The 24,308-nt window shown below is 42.7% G+C and overlaps 1 protein-coding gene across 1 annotated transcript in view; it reads left to right on the plus strand.

Annotated features, from left to right (window-relative positions):
- Nucleotides 1–24,308, plus strand: part of tspan7 (tetraspanin 7) — a 96,205-nt gene that overhangs the window by 22,648 nt on the left and 49,249 nt on the right. The window lies entirely within an intron of this gene.

The raw sequence follows: 24,308 nt of genomic DNA on the forward strand, positions 1-24,308 counted from the left end.
AATTTATTATGTTCTATTTCAGACCATTGGGTAAGTGGCATCTCAACAATTATCAGTGCTGTTGTGGGATGAAATTGTCATCCCGAAAAGGCGATTTGGAAGTCTCCTTGGTTTGATATACCATAGCTCTTTATTATGAAGTGTATTCTTTTTTGCTGCCATTGCAGTATGGTTCATAAACATGCATTTGGAAATCTAATTCAGGTTCCAATGTTCCTTTTAGCTGACTGGAAATGGCTGAATTTCAGTTTTAACGAATATAGAGGGTACAGAAGAGGGCAGATTGTATCATAAGTGTTTTTCTCAATTAATCAACCTTAACATTAAATAGGTTTTAAAAAGTTGAAAAGGGCCAGATATTTCTTTTTGCTGTGTTTACACAAGCTGATGAAGATGGTTTGAAATTTTCACATTGACTATGTGCTGTTCATTTTTAGAGAAAATTACTGATTCGGCATTACTGTCCAGCAGTACATCATTGTTACCTAGACACATGGAAGTAGGATGACTATACAGTTATTTCATTAATTGAATTTATAGATTTGCAACCTAAATCAGGTTTAATAGATATGACTGTTTAGTACGTCAAAGTGGAACACACAGCAGTAAGTGGCTTTTTCCATGAATTAACATTATTCGACCTAGATTACTTGTAAATATTTGTAATTCTCTCTATTCTTCTCTGCTTTTATGCCTGTTGAACCAGTAATATTGTTCAGTGCTTAAAGGGTTACGGTCACATGGCAGTGGTAAGGCTTCTTCATGAGCTGTGAGTTGTCCCACCAAGAAGGACATGGGCACCAGGCAGATGGGAACATAATGACCTCCAAGTCACACACGTACCTGAGTTAGAAATGTATGGCCGTTCATTCATCGGCCAGAATCTTGTGCTGCTGCTAGCAGTAGGAAGCGAAGGGGCGGAGGGCGAAATGTCAGCTTCCCAATAGCAAGGTGAAAGTAGGGAATGAAGGTTGCGGCAGATTGAAGATGGATCGAGCTTCCCGGGGTCAAGTGGAAAGAACCTATTTATAATGTATTAGCATGTCATGCATACTCATTAAAACACCATTTCACCATATTAAATACAGTGGACAAGAAACACATGTCTTCGGATTTATGACTGGTTAAAAGTGGCATGCAGCAGAAGAGCTAGTCGTCCTGGTGGATTTGGACTGTGAAGGAGCTGCTTTTCTTTCAGGGGGAGCTCCATAGGATAACGGGAGAGAAGGCATCGATGCATTGAGATTTGATGGGGACAGTACAAGGGGATCGGGAATAGCTGTCTGACGGAAGGAGGATGGAATTATCCCCATTCATTCATGGGATGTGGACAGCACTGGCTGGGCTGGCATTTATTGCCCATTCCTAATTGCCCTTGGACTGAGTGGCTTGCTTGGTCATTTCAGGGGCATTTAAGAGTCAACCACATTACTGTGGATCTGGAGTCACATGTAGACCAGCCCAGGTAAGCCAGCAGATTTTCTTCCCATACAGATATTAGTGAACCCAATGGGTTTTTACAACAATCAACAATGGTTTCATGATCATCATTAAACTTTTAAGTCCAGATTTTTTGTTGAATTCACATTTCACCATCTGCATGGTGGGATTCGATCATTACCCTGGATCTCTAGATTACTGGTCCAGTGACAATCCCATTATGCCACCACATCCACAGATCATGGTGGATCTATGTGAGCTCATCAGGGACCAAGGGAGGAAGTTGGACTACACAGGGAAGGTCGATATTTAAAGGCAGGAGTTCAAGCTTGGTTGTGGGAAGATCCGGGATGATTGAAGGAAGGCCAATGTTGTGGCCTTGAGAGATGAGGGTAATAGAGGGCAAGTCAAGGGTGATGGAGGGAAGTTGGATGATAATAGATGGTAGGTAAAAAAAATAATGGGGGGAAGGTCCAGGGTTCCAGGGAGCACATCTATGGTGATGAGTTGAATGGGGCAGCTCCAGGGTGAATGAAAGTTAAGCAAGAGTGGTGGTGTGTGGCTCTAAGGTCAACAAAGGCAGAGCAAGGCTGATGGTGTATGGGTGAGGCTGATGGAAGGAAAGTCAAATGTAACTGAGGGAAGATCTGCAGTTGAGGTTATCGAGGTCTTTCCATGGTGTACACTGCGTGAGTACCTATGGAGAAGGCGTGAAAGGTAGGGGGACTATTGGGAGTCATGGAGTGGGGAGGAGATCATGACATCACATGGGTGAGGGACATTAGTTGACATTGAATTGGCATGGATGGTATGTGGTGACATGGGCGGGGGGGGAGGTGGTCAGTGGTTGGGTGAGAAGATAAGGTTGGTGTGAAGGGTGAGGACTTGAAGGCCTAAACAATTTCTGAAGCAACTGAGTGTAGTCCCAAAGAACTGAGGCAGCTCTTCTAACAGTCCACCTCGGCATTCGGCATTTGTCCACCCCCATGGCTGCCTACGCTCTGCTTCTGGTGTCAGCATGCCTGACTTCATTCCCCCCCCCCCCCCCCCCCCACCCTGCCCACACACACACACACACACACACACACAAACAAACACAGAGCAAAAATTGTGCGTAACAGGGTACTTTTTGCCAAGACGAGTCTGGCGGGTTGGGAGTTAACTGCGTCGGTAGCCAAAATTCAACCCTTAGTGTATTATTGTGGCATAATCTGTCTTGATGTATAACCAGAACTATTGATTTTAAGAATCTTGGCTATAATATCCTGGAATAAGTAATTGCTATAATTATTGTATCTGGAAAACATCAATTTAGCAAATCTGACATGTAATATAGCAAAGGAGCCACTAAGTTATTTGAACTGAGGAAATCTTATTCATTTTATCAACTTGCAACCTTTTAGTCCTGGTCTAATATAATTGAGTCATAATGTAAATTTTAGTTAACTGCTGACTGATTGACTCACATGTCATACTCCATCACCATTTCTTTTCCTTTTCTTTTCTCCTGTCTTCCAGAGTAATGGAGGGGGAGATGGTTTTTGGATTTGCAAATATCCTGCGCAGACAGCAAAGGATGAATGGTGACCAGTGTGTTTAAACCTTTATGGTTCCAGCTGGGGAATATCTAATTTCCATCCAGCATAGGATTATTTTCTGCATTTCGTAATGCTGCAAATTTATGCCAACATTATTGCTCAAGTTACATATCCATACTATTTCTATTGTGTGTCTATATATGTGTGTTCTCATGGAAAAAACATTCCTGGTAATTTTCCATACAAACTATTGATAATAAAACCATGGAGGTTTATCCATTTCATAATAGCTAAAATCATCAGCTAAGTAGCTAGTTAAACCTATCCACCACAATAAATGTTCACTGCCTCCACCACCAGTATGTAGTGTCCGCAGTGTACCATCCACAAGATGCACGTGGCAACTCGCTAATGCTCCTTCGATAATATCTTCCAAACCCATCACTTGAGCCTCTGTAGAAAATCAGAAGAGGAGGCAAAAAAGTCTAATATAAACACACAGAAATTGTTCAATTTTTAGTAAATAATTTCCTGTATGTTTAATAGTCAGAATCATAAATGGAGAAAGATTGTTCATAGTGCCGCCAACTCTCAGAATGAGGACAGGTGAATGACAGGACAAGACAATCATATGTGGCAACACCTAAATTGTGAACAGTAATAAGTGGGAAGGGGACTGGGAATTATTTATCAAAGTATATGGAGGAAGGGAGGAGTTCTTTTTCAAAAGAGTGTGTATGCTATTTCAATACAGGGGCAGTTCATAGAAACCCTACAGTGCAGAAAGAGGCCATTTGGCCAATCAAGTCTGCACCGACTACAATCCCACCCAGGCCCTACCCCCATATCCCTACATATTTTATCCGCTAATCCCTCTAATCTACACATCTCAGGACACTAAGGGGCAATTTTAGCATGGCCAATCAATCTAACCCGCACATCTTTGGACTGTGGGAGGAAACCGGAGCACCCGGAGGAAACCCACACAGACACGAGGAGAATGTGCAAACTCCACACAGACAGTGACCCAAGCTGGGAATCGAACCCAGGCCCCTGGAGCTGTGAAGCAGCAGTGCTAACCACTGTGCTACCGTGCCATCGTTATTTGTGTAAAACATAGGGTGGATTTTTTGGTAGCAGGAAACGGCCCGTCATTGGCTGATGGCAGGATCCTCTGGTCCTGCCACTGTCAATGGGATTTCCCATTGAATTCACCCCACGTTGCCAGGAAACCCATGGTGGGACCAGAAGATCCTACAGGCAGGAAGGGTGGGAAAATCTCATCTGTAATTTGTAATACTCTACAGAGGGAATCTTTCCGTCCTACCCGCCACGGGAATCATAGCAGGCGGGGTGGGGGGGAGGGGTGTGGACCATGCAAAGGTCCGTTGACCTCGGGTGGGATTTTCCAGTTTTGGAGTGAGCGCAGCCAGAAAATCTCGCCCATAATGTTAACTTAATTTATTTAAGTCACTATTTTATCTGAATTGAATTAACTATTTATTATATTTAATATCAGCTGATCTAATATCTCCTTATCTGGCTCAGTGTCACACCTTGTTTTATAATGCTCCTGTGAAATGCTTTGGGACATTTCATTACATTAAAGATACTATATAAATAAAATTGTTGTTGCGGGCAAATGTCACAACTATGCTGCGATCAGCAATTTTCTACAAATTGTAAATGAGTCCCCCACAGCTCGTTAATTTGTTCTGGTCGATATTCAATAAGGAATAAATGTCGGTCAAGTTACAAGGAAAGCTCCCCCAATTATGGGAATGATTTGAATTTCCTTGAACAAGTTGATGGGGCCTCAGTTTAATATCTCATCTAAAGCAGGCACCTCTGATGATGCAGCACTCTCAGTATTGTATTCAAGTGCCACCCTCACTCTTATGCTCAAGTTCTTGGGTGAAGCTTGAAGCCACAGGCTGCTGAGTCTGAGTGTGCTTCAACCGAACCAAGCTTACACAATAGTTAAAAACATGTATGGGAATAACATATCATATGGCAATAACAAATCATAAATTGTGCTGAGCTGGTTGTACAAAGGCACAAATTTTGCTACCTTCTAAGACACTCCAAGTTCATTGTTTATGTAGCAATATCTGTTATACTATTCAGCACTTTTTCTTCCATAACATGAAAAGTCTTTTGAGCCCCTCTCCCTTAACCAGTGTTTCCTCTCTGGGTTGTCATTTTGCTGTGAAATGTTTCAATTCCTGTAAACATGAGAGAACTACTATTTCAAATTTACCTTGATAGATAGCATAAAATTAAAGAACAAAGTTGTCTTTTGTAGTGGTTGGTTCCGTAACTGACAGCACCATTGGGAATAAATATATGCCAAGTGATGAAAAGTCAATTTACTGCATGTTGCGAGGAAACGACAGAAATAGAAGTCTTAGCGAAGTCCCTTTGGCTGCTGAAACTGTCCTACTCAGGAAGCGCACATTCACTTGTTCTTGAAAATAGAAGATTATTTTTGTTATTTTTATACCTAGTCATGTGTCTGTCAGCTGTTAAGTCCCTCAGTTCCACATACCTTAAATTTTTCCCTTCAGACTTTTCTTGACAGCTTGGTGTTAAGTTTGCTGAGTGTCAACAGATACCCTACATATAATCTGTGGAATCATTTTACAGCGTGTTTGCCCTCCTGATGTGTTAGAGAAGAGAGATAATTTCTTACACTCACATGCTAATGAACAAACATTAAATCAGAAGCATCAAGTTACAATCAAAACTCTGTTAGCCTGTTTATTTTCTCGTGCAAGTTAAAAACATCTCGCTGATTTTGTTGAGAACTTGTATTATTAGATACTTCACAATACTCCAAATGGCACAGAGAATGATGCCTTTACCATTGTGTCTTTATTTTGATGTTCACTTATTTTTTAAAAATTCTCAGTACAATGCCATGGGGAGAACTCAGTTTTCCCCAACATTGAAGCGTACAGCCCAATTTACATGTTTTAATCTTATATTTTAAGATGTCTTTGAACAATCAAATTTCACAAGGATTGCTTTCAATATGTTAGGGAAATGTCTTGGAACCTGCAGGAAAAGTTACTTCTTTGTTTATGACAAAAAAAGGACACATTTTTTGGGCCAGATTTTTGCAGAGCCTTCCTCACATAGTGGATGTTTAAAAATGGTACATGGAACCTTGGTGTGAAAGTTCCACCCCAATTTCTCACATATCCCATTTTTGCTGTGAGGGGAAGGGGATAGGGCATGATTTAACACATAAGGGAGACTCAAACTCAGCAGAACCATTTAAGTTAGCATTGAATTCAAGCAGACCTCATTTTGGCTTTTTTCAAAGGCCTTAATCTGCAGTGCAGTGGTCACAAATTTATGGAGTAGATGTAAAGACTTTTGAAGAGTGGATAAGATCTTTTTAACTGTTATGATCCAAAATCTTTTAAATCCCTCACTTTAAAAAAACTGCAAAAAAAGGCTGCAGCTGTCAGTGATTGTTTAAAACAAAACTCTGCTGGACTGCTTTGATTGTTGACCACCTAGTGTAGCATTTGTTTCCACAGAATTTCGTGTTAGCATTTTTCTAAGGGCTATTCATTTGGAATGCTTGGCTGAGTTTCAGAAGCCTTAATCATTTCATCAGGGGTTTCTGAGTTCACAGTTTGTTTGATCACTTAAAGAGACTTAAATGATTAGAGGTACAAACGGAAGTTTGTTTTTATAAAAGATTGATGAAATATAAATGCTATGATGATTTCAGGAATGGGCGTTTTTTCACTATCAAGTCTGTATAGTAAGAACTGTATTAGATTTTTTAGGTGTTTTATTTCATTTCCAAATGGTTCCTGATGTCTGCCCATGGTGGATACTGGGTGAGTGGTCAATTAGTTGGCAAAGTGGATATGATGGACCATTGGGTTGAATGGGGAGAGCAAGGGGTTGAAAAAGTTAAGGGCTAGAGGGCCTAAAATCTTCTAAACTGAATGGAACTAAGTTCTAGAGAAGTGAGGTAGACCTTCTAACTAGCCCACCTCTGCACTCATCCATCTCATGTCCTCCTAGCATCTGCTCCTGGGGTCAACATGCCTGGCTTTAACCAACACCCACTCCCCTGAACCAAGAATCTTGCAATTCGGGACAGTTTTTCTGAGGCATGTCCAGCAAGTTAGGAAATTTCCTCACTTGAGCAACCCACCTCAGTAGCCAAAATCCGATGCTATGTCCATTTTAACCCATGCCAATTTCTCAACTTTGTGTGATGGTTTTATGTTGATGTACTGCTGTTCTCCTGCTGTCAGTTCCTTGTACCCCAGCCTTTCAGCCAGCGCAACTTCAAAGCAAACTTATTGCACCACTAAGTTCAAAAAATAATCTTTCTTCGCCCATGCCCTTTACACACACAGCTATTTTACTCTGGGTCATAAAACTCCTGTACTGAGATTCAGTGACAGTAACATGGTATTTTACTTAATATCAGAGAAGCTAATATTAAACACTATGGTTTTTCGTGCCGTAGAATGTATATTGTTGCCTCTTGCCGCTCTTGTTCTCAGAGCTTGTGCTAGTTCAATGTCATATGTAACTTGGCTAAATTGATGGATCTGTGCACTGTATTTTGCCTACCTTACATTTTTGTTCTTCTGTAGCCTCCAAAACAATAACAATATTAAATATGTGTGTGATGTGGCGTGGGGAGAATGTAACACTGATACAAAATGCACTATATGTCAGGATGAAATTGCGCCCCTAATTAAGGTATGCATAGTCAATTTTCTTCAAGACACTTGACTAGTATCACAATAGTATGAGTTAACAGTATAGTTAGTCATTTTGTATGTTGCTCACATTTACAATTATGCCTTTTTATCTTCTATCGTCATTTTTCTTTATTCATCAGTCCTTGCTACGGTGCCCTCTCTTCCTTTTTAACTTTTTATTTATTCTTTACATATACATAATGCATGGGGCCTAGATGTTCTTCACAATACAAAGCAGTCTAATGATTTTAGTAATTGTAGTGGTAATGAGCTTTTTTAATCAGTGGTGACAGATTTTCCTCTGCTACTTCTCACTGTATTTGAAGGTGCTGAATACTCAGCTGCAGGCAAATCAGCATAAACATCTGGGTAGGGCCTCAACGTGGTATTTGCATCTGCTGGCAGAAAGAGGATGAAGGTAGTGACACAATGAGGAGCATTCTATTAGCATCTGACTTGCTGATTAAGAGGCACAGCCTGAGATGTTCAGTCTGTTATTCCTTTCAGTGGGAATCAGGGGGAAAATGCCCAGCTGGTTGGAGTCATACCTGGCACGAAGGAAGATGGTTGTGGTGTTCAGAAGTTAATCATCTCCATTTTGGAACATTTCTCAGAGTTCCTCAGGGTAGTGTCCTAGGCCCAACCACCTTCAGCTGCTTCATCAATGACCTTCCTTCCATCATAACCTCAGAAATGGCGTTGTTGTGGACACTGATGATTGCACAATGTTCAGCACCATTCACAATTTTTCAGATACTGAAGGAGTCCATGTTCAAATGCTCCTAGACAGTACCCAGGTTTATGCTGACAAGTGGCAAGTAATATTCGCACCACACAAGTGCCAAGCAATGACCATCTCCAACAAAAGAAAATCTAACCATCACCCCATGACATTCAATGGCATAACCATCATTGAATCTCCTACTATTAACAACCTGAAAGTTACCATTGACCAGAAACTGAACTGGATCAGCCATATAAATATTGTGGCTACAAGAACAGGTCAGAGGCTAGAAATCCTGACTCCCCAAAGCCATCTACCAGCTATAAGTCAAGAGTGTGATGCAATGTTCTCCATATGCCTGGAAGAGTACAGCTCCAATAACACTCAAGAAGCTCAACATCATCCAGGACGAAGCAGTCCGCTTAATTGGCACCCTATCCACAAACATTTACTCGCTCCAACCTCGACACACAATGGCTGCAGTGTGTGCCAGCTATGAGATGTACCACGGGAATCCATCAAGCTTCCTTAGACAGCACCTTCCCCAAACCCACGACCACTCCATCTGGAAGAATAAGGGCAGCAGACACATGGGAATACCACCACTGGAAGTTCCACTTTGTAATGACTCAGGAAGCCTGCCTAGAAAGGAACATATTTTATTACAGAATGCAAAGTAATACCACAACTATGGTGTACACACACTGGTCCCTGCCTAGGATTACATTTCAGCAGGCCCAGTCCTAATAAAAGATTCGATAATAAGTTCCAGCTGGGCAGGCCACTGCCTGTTACCAGGGAAACTCATACTCAATGAGCCCCACAGAGAGACCAATCCATGATTCCCCATGAATCTCGTGGGGGTTATCACACTCTTCAAGCCACCCACCATCCTGACTTGGAAATATATTGCCGTTCCTTCACTGTCACTGGGTCAAAGTCCTACAACTCCCTTCCTAACAGCACTGTCAATGTGCCTACACCACATGAACTGCAGCGATTCAAGAAGGCAGCTCACCACCACCTTCTCAAGGACAATTAGGCATGGGTAATAAAAAGTGTTCAAAATATCAAAGAATGCAAATATCTAAATTAAGTTGTCATGTATAAATAGTCTATTTCCAGAAATCCACTGACTGAGAGGCTGTATCCACTCAAGTTTGAACAATTTTATTTCAGAGTTGCTGCTTCTTTTACACTTTGTAATATGAGTGCAATCCAAATGGAATTGGTTGAACCAGCACAAAAGAGCAGGGAGTTTAAACATTGGCGAGTTTCACATAAAACCAGTTGTGTTTGTGTTTTCCAGGTTTTTTTTAGCTATATGATTATATCTGCCTGTTCATGCTCTGCCGACAATAGTATCCCCAGATCAACTATGCAAGATTCACTGATTGATTGCATTGGTTTAGGAAAGCTGTTTAAATTATGTTCAATGCGCAGGCACATTTTAGAAATGTTTCCAGTCAAAAAATACTTACTTTTCCAAAGAACTGACTTGTGTACAACAAAGTAAAGTAAGTAAATGGCTCAGTATAGCTTTTTAAAAAATTATTTTCACTTGTTTTGAATGGGTTTACTCACAGGTGAAGGACTTATTAAGAATACTTATTTTTCACAATTAACCCATTGTTAGCTGTATGAATGAAACTTCACCAAGTTAATACTCTTAAATAAATAAAGGAATGCTTTTTAATGGAAAGAAAAAAAGTAATTATGTTCAATTACGTTGCCCAGTTGTGTTGGTTCATGAAAGTTTTCACATTTGTGAATATGCAAATAATATTATCAGAAATTGAGCTGTAGTCTAATCAGTATAAGTTTGGGCTGCAATTTCCTGATTGTGCCCAAAGTGCAAATTCTACCCACTTGTGCTTTTTGCCCACCATCGTTTTTTTTTGCATTATTTTCTCACCCCTGTTAAAGCCCCTATCATTCCTCTACTGAGTTACAGCTGTTAAACTCTGAGATAAAACAGAGGAATTCAGCAAACACTGATGAAAATGCAAACTGGTCACGGGATATTTGTCATTTATTTGTTTTTGTGTTTGTTGTTGTACCGAATAAGTCAAACGCTGTTTGCCATCCTGTTAGTACCAGTGAGTGGGATTTAAGGATCAGATCAGCACAGATTCCACATTTGCATTTTCTATTTACGTCCGCTGTAATGAACATTGAGGAAGTTTCTCCTCACTAATCTGACTACATCTACAAGACACAGAATAATTTATAAGAAGCAGGCTCCATCTGAGGTGTTGATTATTCATATTGAATTAAGGGTCACCGAGGTACGGGGAATGAATCCAAATATAGAAGTGTTTTCATTAGATAGGAACCGTGGAATGTGACCAGAAGGGAATGTTTCATTTCGGAATGCATTCGGTGAGAGTGAGCCTGAACGATTGTGTGTTGACTTGCCTATAACCAATTCCTTCACACAGTCTTGATAATGAAACCAGCATCATAAGTACTCTGCACTCAGCAAGTAGGCTGGTATTCACGATGGAACAGGTGGGAGGGGGGGGGGGAGGGGGGGGGGAAGCGAAACAAGCTGAAGATGAATTTTTAGGTCCAAATCAGAACTGAACTATCAGAAAAGTACACAATAGACCGACTATCCACGAACAGTAAGTCTGTTTGTGTAACTTTTTATAAACAAAGTTAATTTTTTAATGGCAAAGTTAGATTTTTACATTTTTTTAAAATTTCCCCCTGCCACTTTGAAAGTGGCATTTCATCCTGGGGGTTCCTCAGGTAATAGTCAGCCCTGAATATATATTTGTTATCAAAAAAATCTGAATTAGCTGGAAAGGAAGATTAATATTCCTGTTTCTTACTGAGACACATTTTAGGCGAGAAATGTAAATGCTCTAAACAAATACAAGTTTCACAATTCTTGTCCAGAGTATTAATGTCAACAGATTAAACAGCCTTCATATTCAATACGCACAGAGAAAAAGCTCATAGTTCCTGTGCAGCTATCCTGATGACCACAGGGATCATGAACACATTTTGATTTGATTTTGACTTGATATGTTATTGTCACACGTATTAACATACAGTGAAAAGTATTGTTTCTTGCGCGCTGTACAGACAAAACATACCGTTCATAGAGAAGGAAACGAGAGACTGCAGAATGTAGTGTTACAGTCATAGCTAGGGTTGTGGAGAAAGATCAACTTAATGCAAGGTAGGTCCATTCAAAAGTCTGACAGCAGCAGGGAAGAAGCTGTCCTTGAGTCAGTTGGCACGTGACCTCAGACTTCTGTATCTTTTTCCCGACGGAAGAAGGTGGAAGAGAGAATGTCCGGGGTGCGTGGGGTCCTTAATTATGCTGGCTGCTTTGCCGCGGCAGCGGGAAGTGTAGACAGAGTCAATGGATGGGAGGCGGGTTTGCGTGATGGATTAGGCTACATTCACGACGTTTTGTAGTTCCTTGTGGTCTTGGGCAGAGCAGGAGCCATACCAAGCTGTGATACAAGCAGAAAGAATGCTTTCTATGGTGCATCTGTAAAAGTTGGTGAGAGTCGTATCTGACACGTCAAATTTCCTTAGTCTTCTGAGAAAGTAGAGGCATTGGTGGGCTTTCTTAACTATAGTGTCAGCATGGGGGGACCAGGACAAGTTGTTGGTGATCTGGACACCTAAAAACTTGAAACTCTCGACCCTTTCTACTTCATCCCCGTTGATGTAGACAGGGGCATGTTCTCCTTTATGCTTCCTGAAGTCGATGACAATCTCCTTCGTTCTGTTGACATTGAGGGAGAGATTATTGTCGTCGCACCAGTTCACCAGATTCTCTATCTCATTCCTGTACTCTGTCTCATCATTGTTTGAGATCTGACCCACTACGATGGTATCGTCAGCAAAATCGAATTGGAGGGTAATTTGGCCACACAGTCATGGGTGTATAAGGAGTATAGTAGGGCGGCTGTGTTCTCAGTGTTGAGGATGATCGTGGAGGAGGTGTTGCTGCCTATCCTTACTGATTGTGGTCTGTGAGTTAGGAAGTTCAGGATCCAGTTGCAGAGGGAGGTGCCGAGACCCTGGCCACGGAGTTTGGAAATGAGCTTCGTGGGAACATCACCTTATTCATCTGTACACGTCCCTGATGGATTCATCGGTATGGACAGTAAAAGAGTTCCAGTTTTAATGCCTATTCTTTGTCAGTCTAACAGTACGGGTGATAGATTTGGCCTCAGTGTCACTGCAGTAGGGAGAGGAAAGCTTAGTTGAAGTCCCTGCTTCTGTTTACTTCCTAGTAACTATGGCAGTGGAAGTGGATTGGCACATTTGTGCTGACCATTATAATACAATTGTCCAACGCTCAACTATCCAGGATACCGCTAAGTATTACCACCACGAGTGCAATATCAGAGCGACCTGTGGTTGTGGAACCGTGCCCCAGCAAGACGACAGCACTTCCAGAAAACATGAAGAAATTGGGGAGGAAACAAGCAAACTTTTCTGGAACATTAATTAAAATTTTCAAAGATCACCTAAATGTTGGAAAGTGTTGTATACAGTGCTATCAAGCAGCACCTATGCACTAATCACCTGCTCATGGATACTTAGTTTGGGTTCTTCTAGACTGCTTATCTACTCATCTCATTACACCTTGTTCCAGATGTAAATAAAGAAATTGAATTCCAGACGTAAAGTATGAGTGACTGTCCATTGACCAACTTACCAGCTGTTGTCCTTGAAGATCCTGGGGCATTTGCTTTCCCAATTGCAACCAATTTTCATTTGTGTGCGCCAGCCATATTGACACAACCAAGCACAGTCAACCCATCATTAGCATCCTCAACCCTCATTGGCAAACTCTCCTCAACTGCACACACCCAAACTTCACCTTCCAAGCACAAAAGAAGGGAACTGATGCTGAAGGCTGGATCACTGAATACATTCAAGGATGAATTAGATAGATTTTTAATTGACAAGGCAGTCAAGGGTTATGGAGGGCTGGAGATAAAGCCATAATCAGATCAGTCACGATCTTATTCAATGGCAGAGCAGTCTTAAAAGGTCAAATGACCTACTCCTGCTCCTATTTCTTATGATCTTATGAACCTCTATCAATCTCTGGTTAAACCACAACTAACATATTGCATCCTATTCTGATCAGCAGACTTTAGGAAGGATGTGAGTGTCCTTGAGAAAGTGCAGAGGGGATTTCCTAGATTGGTTCCAGGGATGAGGAACTTTAACTACAAGGTTAGTTTGGAGAAGTTAGGATTGTTCTTCCTGATGCAAAGGAAATTGAGGAGAGATCTGACAGAAGTGTACAATATTATGACAAAGAAAAACTGTTCCCATTAGCTACTGGTACAAGAACTAGGGGACACATGTTTTGGACGAGAGATGTAGGAGGGAATGTGAGGAAGAACTATTTTACACTGCAACTGGAAAGACCTGGAACTCGAGACCAATGAGGGTGATGGAAGCATTTGTCATTTGCGAGTTGAAAAAAACAGGACCGGACAGGGAGAAACTTTTCAGCCATTCAGACAGTGTCCAATCCATCGCAAGAGTTTTGCCTAAATGCTTGTGGAGTTGGCTTAAAGAAGGGCACGACAGTTTTGTTCTCCTTCCATTGAATCTGGAAAATGTGACCCCCGCCCCCCCAACCGCCTTCAATAGAAGGTGGAATATTTGGCTGACCAGGAATGGGTTCATATGAGTTTTCTTTTGGTAACGTTAAAGGGGCAGTTGAGTTTCTTGTATGTAGAATTGAAGAGTTTGAGAGTAGCTTGCAAATCTGGTGCACAATGAGCAACGCTCATGATATATAAAGGGGAAAGCTGACCAGGGTATCAGAACTACATGCTCTTCTTAAACTAATGCCATATTTATTTTTAACATTAATTAATGGGCCCTTGGTTTAATGTCTCTAAAGCTAATACTTCTGGCACTGCAACATTCCCTTTTACTGCATTAAAGTATCAGCTTTGATTCTGAACTCCAGTCCTTGGGGGAAACTCAAGCCCACAAACTTCTGACTTGGGCACAACTGAATTAAACTGATACAATTATTTTGTCGAGGGCACTGGAGGCAAAGAATCTGTTGAGTACATTTTGCAAAGCGAGGTTTCTGGCATGGAGCCTCAAAAGACAAGATTGGGATATGCAGGCTCAGTCCTACCGTGTAAAAATCCAAACTCTGCCCTCCCATCCAGCAAGCCATACGTCAGGAGCGTATACCTGCAACTTGTTTTGTCAGATTTAAAGAACATTGGTTAAGATTATAAGAGGAAAATATTTCACCAGTGCATAGTTTATTTGATCCAGTTTGACAGTCTTTTAAAGCTAGCATTCAGTCTTTAATTTTAAGTATTTTAAAAATTCTATACACAAGGGTTGTGTGGGAAGTAAACTGCGAGGATTGTTGCATACACTCGTAAGCATTTCACACCATTTTGTTGGAATGTTTTCTTTCTAACACTAAGTGCCCAAGAATGATGTTCATGCACCTCTCTTTCTCTCAACCCCTCCCTCTTAACCCCCTCTGTTTCACTCCCTCTCTTTCACTTCACTCTCTTGCCCCTGTCGCTTGACCACTCTTTCTCTCATGCTCCCTTTCTTGCCCTGTCTCTCTTGCCCCATCCATCTCACACCTTCCCCACACTTCATTCTCAATTCCACCCATGCCCTGCCCCATCCTTCATCCACCTTCTCTCAGCCCCTTTCTTTCATATCCTCACTCAATGTCCTCTCTCTCTTAGACTCTCACCCTCACTTGTCAGCATTCTTGTCACCCACTCCCTCCTCTTCTCTCAATCAAGCCCCTTCTCTCATGTATATGTCACTTTCTTTCTGTCTGTTGACTCCTGTCTCTATCACTCCTTTGCTTTCCCATGCCCCCTCTTCCCTTGCCTCTAAGCTCTCTCCTGCTACCCCTCCCCCCACTGCTGCCAACTTCGCTCCCTCCCTCTCTCTCTTGCCCCCATCTCTCTTGTACTGCTCTGTCTCTCTCTCTCTCACACACACATCCCCTATCCCTCACTCACAGCTTCACTTAATACACACTCCCCATCTCAGCTAACTGCAAGCTCTCAGTATTACATGATTTATCTGCTGCATTGGCAACCTCACGACATTGACCACACTTCAAAGGTATTTAATCGGTTGTGAAATTCTCTGGGATTGTGAATGCTGCTCTAAAAATGCAAATTCTTTTTATTTGTTTTCTCTCTGTCTCTTGCTATCCTTCTCCACTCTTGTACACATGCTGTATCTGCTCACTTTCATGAACTCGTGCTCCCTCTCTCTCACAACAATGGCAACTTAAACCCATGCAGCTTGTAACAGAAAAAGATCTGCCAGTAAGATTGGGCTGGAACTAGACTGAGAGCAAATTCTGTCTGTATTGTTTGTATGTGGCACAAGGTGAGAGTAATTAATGGATCTCATTTTGAAACTGTATTCTGTTTAATTCATTTATTTTATATAAATTAAACCAGGTTGTTGCTTTACAGCCATGCTTCATCTTACTATATTGGCTTTTGTTCTGCTTTTTGTAAAGACATGGGAAATGCATGTGAGATTGCCATAGCCAGTACACGCAACCAGAGTTTTACCCCTGGCTCACACTATCACCTAAAACAGGCTTGTCCAACCTTTTGGCATGGTGGGGGCAGGGAACACATTTCAACATTTTAAAGATAAAGATTGCACAACATTAAACAGGAATTTCAAAATGAAAATGAGGTATGAAAAGCAACAACTTACAGACGAAAATACCAGATGGGTATTAGAGTATAATAGGATGAGAGTGCATCTGACTCCCAGCCTCGGATTGCTCATACACTCACCCTTACCCACTGGAGAATGGATGAGAGTGAATGGTAGTGTGTGTGGGTGAGGCTAAGAGTGGGCAAGACTTGTGGACACACTCTCCCTTCACCTCTCTCTCTCCCCCTTCCCACCCCTCTCTCTCTGACTCTTTCTCACTCTCTCTCTCTCTTTCTTACTACACGTCGCTGACCCTTTCTCACCTTCTCTCTTTCTCTGACCCCTCCTCACCCAACCTCTCTCTTACCCCTCCTCACCCTCTAACTCTCTCTGACTTTTCCTCATTCTCTCCTTCTCTCTCTACCTCCTCATTTTTTCTCTCTCTCTCTCTCCCTCCTCCTCCTCTCTTTTCCTCACCACCCTCCTTACTCTCTCACCTTTTCACCCTTTTCATCAACCTCTTTCTCTCTCTCATGCCTTCTCACTCACCCTCTCTCTTCCCCCTCCTCACTTACCCTTTCTTCCCTCTCACTCATTCCCGTCCTTTCTTCCTCCTCACTCATCCCCTCCCCTCTTCCCTCACCCTCTCTCTCTCCTCCTCACTCACCCTAATGCTCCCCCTCCTCACTCACCCCCTCCTCACTCACCCTCTCTCTCTCCTCCTCACTCACCTTCTCTCCCTCCTCACCCAACCTCTCTCTCTCCCCCTCCTCACCTAACCTCTCTCTCCCTCCCTCCTCACTCACCCCCTCTCTCTCTCCCTCCTCACTCACCCTCTCTCTGACTTGCTCTTTGCTCTCTGGCTTCCACTCCACCTCTTCACACTCTCTGGCACATTCTTCAGTCAATCACTTACTAAGATGGCAGTGGGATTCACTCCCACTGCTTCCTGTTCTACTCCATCCTGGCTGCTCTGGAGGCTCAAACTACCCTGAACCCTGCACCAAACAGCTCTGCCCAGCAGGAGTCCTGCCCCACCAGGGAACCACTCTGGATGACTGAGGCCCATTCACCCAGTATCTCCAGTTCCTGGGCCACACACTCCTGTATTGCCACTCCACAAGCCACACTCACCAGTATCTCCACACACTGAGCTCACTACGCTCACCAGTATCTCCGCATACTGAGCTACACTCACCAATATCTCCGCATACTGAGCTACGCTCATCAGTATCTACCTCACTGAGCTATCCTCACCAGTATCTCCGCACACTGAGCCACGCTAACCAGTATCTCCGCACACTGGGCCACGCTAACCAGTATCTCCGCACACTGGACCACGCTCACCAGTATCTCCGCACACTGGACCACGCTCATCAGTATCTCCGCACACTGGGCCACGCTCACCAGTATCTCCGCACACTGGACCAAGCTCACTAGTATCTCCACACACTGGACCACGCTCACCAGTATCTCCGCACACTGGACCACGCTCACCAGTATCTCTGCATGCTCATTGGGCCCCAAGCACACAACTGCAACTGTTTGCCGCTCTTCCAATCACAGATTGCTTCTTCTTACATTTGCTTCTGATAGGCTCAGAGGCAAACAAAGAGAGAATCAGCCTGTAATTGGAGGAGCTGCTCCTGGCTGGATCTTCCATTCAAACCTATTTGTTTGATCTGCCATTTTAAAACTGGCTCCAAAGGCTGTATTGAGTGGCTTCATGGGCTCAATCTCACCTTCAGGCCGTTCACTGGACAAGATTAACCTGAGAGATATTGGGCACTATTGGGTCCAGTGCAATCTGTTTGTCAGTGCGATGTCCACTTATCATAGTGACCAGTAGCTCCCTAGGCCAGAGCTACGTGCTGACTGATGCACTAAAGCTTGCGGCAGCTGCTGCAGAGGTGCAATGGAGAACAGTCACTCTCTAAGACCTTTCAGCCATAGTGCACCAAGTGGAGGGGATTTGTATAGAACTCCCATGGGTGGTATGACTCACATTGAATATGTATGGTGACTATTACGTGTATCAGAATTGTATTGAAGCACTTCAGAGTGCAATTTGATCAATGTAGGCAAGTTAAATACTATTACACCCTTTGGAATAACCATTTTGAAATACCTGCAACATTTCTTGGATTGTATTGAAGCACCTCAGTGCAACATGACCTCTGTAGAAATCCTGAATATTTAGCACTTTGCGTGATGGCCATTTTGAAATATTCCCAATGTTCTTTCAGATATTTTATAAATAAAGTATATTTTCGTAAAACAATCAAAGCATTCTCGTGCAAAACCTGAAAAGTTGTAGCTGGGATAAATCAACTAGGTCGGCTAACCTAACATCAGCTGTAGTGACTGCTAGAAACCATCATTCTGGTTCAAATGAAAATTCATTATTGGTTTCTGTTATTACGTGTACAATGACTTGCATACTCAGAATTATATGTTCCTGCAATTTGGGAATGGGTAGTCAAACTGGAAGAAAAATTTGGATTTCTGCTTTTTTCAAGAGGTAAACACAGGCTTTTCCATGTGCCTTGCATATTCTGTAAAAAGTCGCCATAATCTCAGATAACCATAGGTTGCTCTCCACTTTGAGGGGGTGGGCTGACTTGTGGTGATTTAACCACACCTCAAACAAGGGGCAAGGTTGAGAAGGAGCGCTTTCATGAATAACCCCAACTGGTACAGGAATTGAACCCAAGCTGTTGACATAGACTTAACAAGGCTCTGTCATAACATTTACAGAGGGTGGCCTCTGACTTCAATGGGCAAAAGAGGTCAAATTTGAAGAAAATTTATTGAATACTTCAAACTGCTGTGAAACACTGATGCAAGTGTCTGCTAGAATTTATTAGACATTGACATTCTTCATTTTCCTGCTGTATGTTTGCCCTCCAAGCTTTATAGCGAGATTCTGTGCTTTATGTAAATAGAAGCAGCTGCTTTAGTAAATCTCTTGTGTAAGGGATGATGTGACTGAAAATAAATATCAAGACCATAAAGGACAAAAACTTCTGGGCAATTGGAATGGTAAATTGAGTTCTTTCAAATTTGAAAGAACAACATTTTTTCATAGCTTTTATTGATGGATTTAACTCTAGTTTTGGGGGTTGGTTAACTCAGTTGGCTGGATTGCTAGAATGATGCAGGATAACACCAACAAGGTGAGGTTCGGTCCCTGTTCTGTCTTAGGTAGACTTGGGGCTTGCCTCCTGGCCCTGCCCCAAAATAAAATCATGTAACCATAAGCCTTGTTTCAACAACCCTCAAATAATCGCGGATACTACTTGGACAGGAAGAAGAAATATAATTTAATGCAATTTGGAATTTTAAAAAGAGTTGTGTTTACACGGTGCCTTTAATTGCTTCAGAATATCTTAATGCACTTTAAGAGTGTTGGGACTCTCGTGATTGTCATAATGTAGAAAACGTGACAGTTAATTTGCATGCAGCAAGCCCCATAAACTGTAATGTGTTAATGACCAGGTAATCGCTTTTAGTGATGTTGCTTGCCGGAGAAAGATTGGGTGGGTCATTAGAAAGACAACTGTCCCTGTCCTTCCTTGAAATAGTTCCATGGAATCCTTTCTGTCCATCTGAAAGGACAGATCTGAACCTTGGTTTAATGCTGCATCTCAAAGACAGCACTTCTGACAGGCTCATTTCTAACCACACTATCAGCAGGCAATGCAGAACAAAATCAGACTTTGATTGGTAGGTCTGAAAGAGCGGGAAAACAGTGGTCTGAACTGTACGAATGGTTAATTGAGACATGCAAGCGAGGGACGAAGAGAGGCAACTCGGCAAGGAGGGAGAAGCAGAGGCTACTGAGGTTTTACCGTTTTTGCAAAAGGCGGCAGGTTTGTGAATTGACCTAGAGCAAGCCAGCAGGCGTGAGGCACCAAAATCGTCACGACAAGGTGACATCAGCCACCAAGCAGGCAAGGCAAGCAGGTTTGCAACTCGATTAGGGCAGCCCAGCCACAGTGAGGCATGAGTCAAGCCCTAGGCACAAGGAGACAACGAGTGAGGCAGGAGGCTGCCTTGAAGCCCCCATGATGTGGAGATGCCGGCGTTGGACTGGGGTGAACACAGTAAGAGTTTTAACAACACCAGGTTAAAGTCCAACAGGTTTATTTGGTAGCAAATACCATTAATATAAATACCAAAGCTAATGGTATTTGCTACCAAATAAACCTGTTGGACTTTAACCTGATGTTGTTAAAACTCTTATTGAAGACCCCAAGCAGGCAAGGTGAGGAAGATTGGGAGAGTGTGAGGAGTGGGGAGGAGACTTTAAGGGGGTTGGGGGGAAGAGTGTGAGGGTGTGGAGGATAAGGGAATATGTGACGGGGTTAACCAGGGTTACAGACTTGCAGGGAGGGAGTGTGTGTCAGGGTCGGGTTGCATTTTGGAGGGAGGGAGAGAGAGTTTGTGATGGGCTTGGGGATCCACGGGGAAGGAGAGTTTGTGAGGGAGGAATGAGCAGGAGAAGAGTAGAGTGAGTGTTGTTTGAAATCCAGAATCACAGCTTCATAGTTAAACAATTAATCCAATTTTTGCAGAGCTTGAGTTGAAGATGATAAATACATGGGATTGACGGTACAAATGCCTGCTCTTTCAGACACTTCAGTAAAATCAAGCTTGGTTTCTTTAGCAATATGAAGCAACACTACCAATCTGACAATCAAAAACCCAGAAAATTGAGGGCAAGGCAAGAGGACAAAGTCAGGCAAAAAGATGATTTCTCATTTTACTTTAAATTGTTTGAAATATTGAACAGTGCACATTCATCCACATTTTGTGCCTTCCGCCTTTGCATTCTGTGCAACCTCTGACCTTATGATGGAAGGGAGGTCATTGATGAAGCAGCAACAGAAGGTTCGGTTTAGGACGCTACCCTGTGGAACTCCTGCTGTGGCGTCCTGGAACTAAAATGATGGAACTCAAACCACAAACACCCTTGTGCTGTGTTTGACTCCAACTAGTAGGAGGTTTTTTTCCTGATACCCATTGACATCAGTTGTTTTTCTAGAATTCCTTAATGTCGTACTCAGTTAACTGCTGGATGGGGGGGGGGGATGTGAAGTTGGGAGGATATGGGGCCCAGAAATGAAAATGAGTGCGGGGTCCCACTAATTGTAAATCCACCTCTGATCGCAGATGCCAGTCTCCAGCAAATTCAATTCACTCCATGTTATATCAAGAAGCAACCAAAGGCACTGGATACTTCAAAGGCTATGGGCCCTGAAACAATTCCGGCCATAGTACTGAAGACATGCTCCAGAACTAGCCAAACTGATCCAGTAGAACTACAACACTGGCATCTACCCGGCAATGTGGAAAATTGCCCAGGTATGTCAGTACACAAGAAACAAGACAAATCCAACTTGGCCAATTACTGCTCTACTATCTATCATGAGCAATATGATTCTGCTCATCGACAGTGGTCTCAAGAGGCACTTTTTCACTGAAGCTAATTTGGCTTCTGCCAGGACCACTCAACTCCAGACCTCATTACAGCCTTGATCCAAATATAGACAAAAGAGCGAACTCGTGAGGTGAGAATGACTACCCTTGACATCAAGGCAGCAGTTGACTGAGTGTGATATCAAGGAATTCTAGAAAAGAAACTGAAGTCAATGGGTATCAGGAGAAAAACCTCCGACTGGTTGGAGTCATACACAGCACAAAGGTGTTTATGGTTTGAGGTCTGTCATTTTAGTTCCAGAACACCACTGCAAGATTTCCACAGGGTAGTGTCCTAAGCCCAACCATCTGTTGCTGCTTCATCAATGACCTCCTTTCCATCATAAGGTCGGAGGTGGGGATATTCAGCATCATTTGTTGTTCCTCAGATACAGAAGCAGTCTGTGTCCCATATGCAGCAAGTCCTGAACAATATTCAGGCTTGGGCTGATAAGTGGCAAGCAATATTCACACCACACAAGTGTAGACATTGACTATCTCCCACAAGAATTAATCTAACACTTCCCTCTTGACATTCAATGGCATTACCTGACCTCCTGACTCCCCCAAGCCTGTCCATCACCTACAAGGCACCAGTCGGTAGTGTGATGGAATACTCACCACTTGCCTGAACGAATGCAGCTCCAATAACACTCAATAACCATTCAGGACAAAGCAGCCTACTTGACTGACACCCCATCCACCACCTTAACAATTCATTCTCCCCACCACCATTGCACAGTGGCAGCAGTATGTACCATCTAAAGATGCACTGCAGCAACTCATCAAGCTTCCTTCAACAGCAAACCTCCCCCACCTAAAAGGACAAGAGCAACGGATTCATGGGAACACCAGAACTTGAAAGTTCCTCTTGAAAGCCACACACAATCCTGACTTGGATCTCCATTCCTTTACTGTAGCTGGGTCAAATCCTGGAATTGCTTTCCTACAGTACTGTACACCACATGGGCTACAATGGTTCAAGAAGGCAGCTCACCACCATCTGCTCAAAGGCAATTAGGGATGGGCAATGAATACTTGCCTTGCCAGTGATATTCACATCCTGCGAATAAATGAATAAAGTTAAAGTTTTTTAATTAGTCACAAGTAAGGCTCACATTAACACTGCAATGAAGTTACTGTGAAATTCCCCTAGTCACCACAGTCCGGCGCCTGTTCGAGTCAATGCACCTAACCAGCACATCTTTCAGAATGTGGGAGGAAACCGGAGCACCCGGAGGAAACCAACGCAGACACGGGGAGAACGTGCAGATTCTGCACAGACAGTGACCCAAGCCGGGAATCGAACCCGGGTCTCTGGCGCTGTGAAGCACCAGTGCTAACCACTGTGCTGCCGTGCCACCCAGTATTGTTAACAATAATAGGGGTGTTTCTGCCATGTAAGAAATAAGATCAGAGCCATTAATTTCCAGTGACTTAATAAGTAAATTCCATTCTTTTGGGGACTGAATTGCATGATGTTGAAAGCACCAAAAGCCAGACCAATGGGCGTTCTGGAATACACCACACCGGCCAGACCCACATTTTTCTTGCATCAGGTGACAGTTATCACCCAGTCCCAGCCCCGGTGAAATTACCAGAGAATTTTCTTTTCTGGATCCTATTCCAATTCTTACTCCCATCTATTATCCTTCTCCACACATATGCCACCAATCCTCAAGGAAAATTTGAGGCCCTAATATTTAGAACATGGGATTGGGTATCTGATTTGAGGAGTCATGAGAAACCCTTTCAGAGCCTTAGTCAGTTTTGAAGCCGTACTCTGGATGTAATAGGAATGAGTGACTATGGCAAGTTTTGTGTTTAAAACAACAATTTTATTAAATATTGATTATAATAATATGGCAATTATAAGATATAATATATATGTAAGAAAGATAATATATAGATAAAGGAAGAGAGATAACTTTATTGAAAGGAGAAAGCACTTGGTATATACATAAAGAAAAAAAGACAGATGTTTGTTTAAACACCAACAATAAACCCTAATTTGGTCTGTTCCACAACAGTTCCCCAAATTGGTACACATGTTACCGTCCCCTTGGTGCACACATTACCAAGTCGCTGAGTAACTATATCTGGTGTGGTCTTATCTGGTGAAAGATCAGAAGATGATGTTTAATTGATGTTCATAGCATTTGATGGATGTCAGCTGAGAAGACAGCATCAAGAGCTATGTAAGCATCCTGAGTCATGAGAGTCCCTTTCACTATCACTGACAGGGAATCACGGACTCGTCACCAATTGCCAGTATCCTTTCCCTCTAGACTACAGCACATCCTTTGGGGGAATATTTCCTGCATGCTGAAGATCTTTGCCTTTTGACCTTTAGCTCCAGTCTGTATTATCACCTTCAGCTTTTGCTTTTCACATCCATTGTGAGCTCCAACACATGAATGCATTCTTCTCCCTTTGTCTGCACTTACTTTCTTTCACTTTCACTCCCAGTCTCGCTTGAGCTCTATTTCGCTCTGTCCCCATCGCTGCCTGCTGTGCTTCGTAAGAAGTCTCACAACACCAGGTTAAAGTCCAACAGGTTTATTTGGTAGCAAATACCATAAGCTTTCGGAGCACTGCTCCTTCGTCAGATGGAGTGGATATCTGCTCTCAAACGGTGCACAGACACAGAAATCAAGTTACAGAATACTAATTAGAGTGCGAATCTCTACAGACAGCCAGGTCTTGCTG

The sequence above is a fragment of the Mustelus asterias genome, chromosome 17 (genome assembly GCF_964213995.1).
Source record: "Mustelus asterias chromosome 17, sMusAst1.hap1.1, whole genome shotgun sequence".
Lineage (NCBI taxonomy): Eukaryota > Metazoa > Chordata > Chondrichthyes > Carcharhiniformes > Triakidae > Mustelus > Mustelus asterias.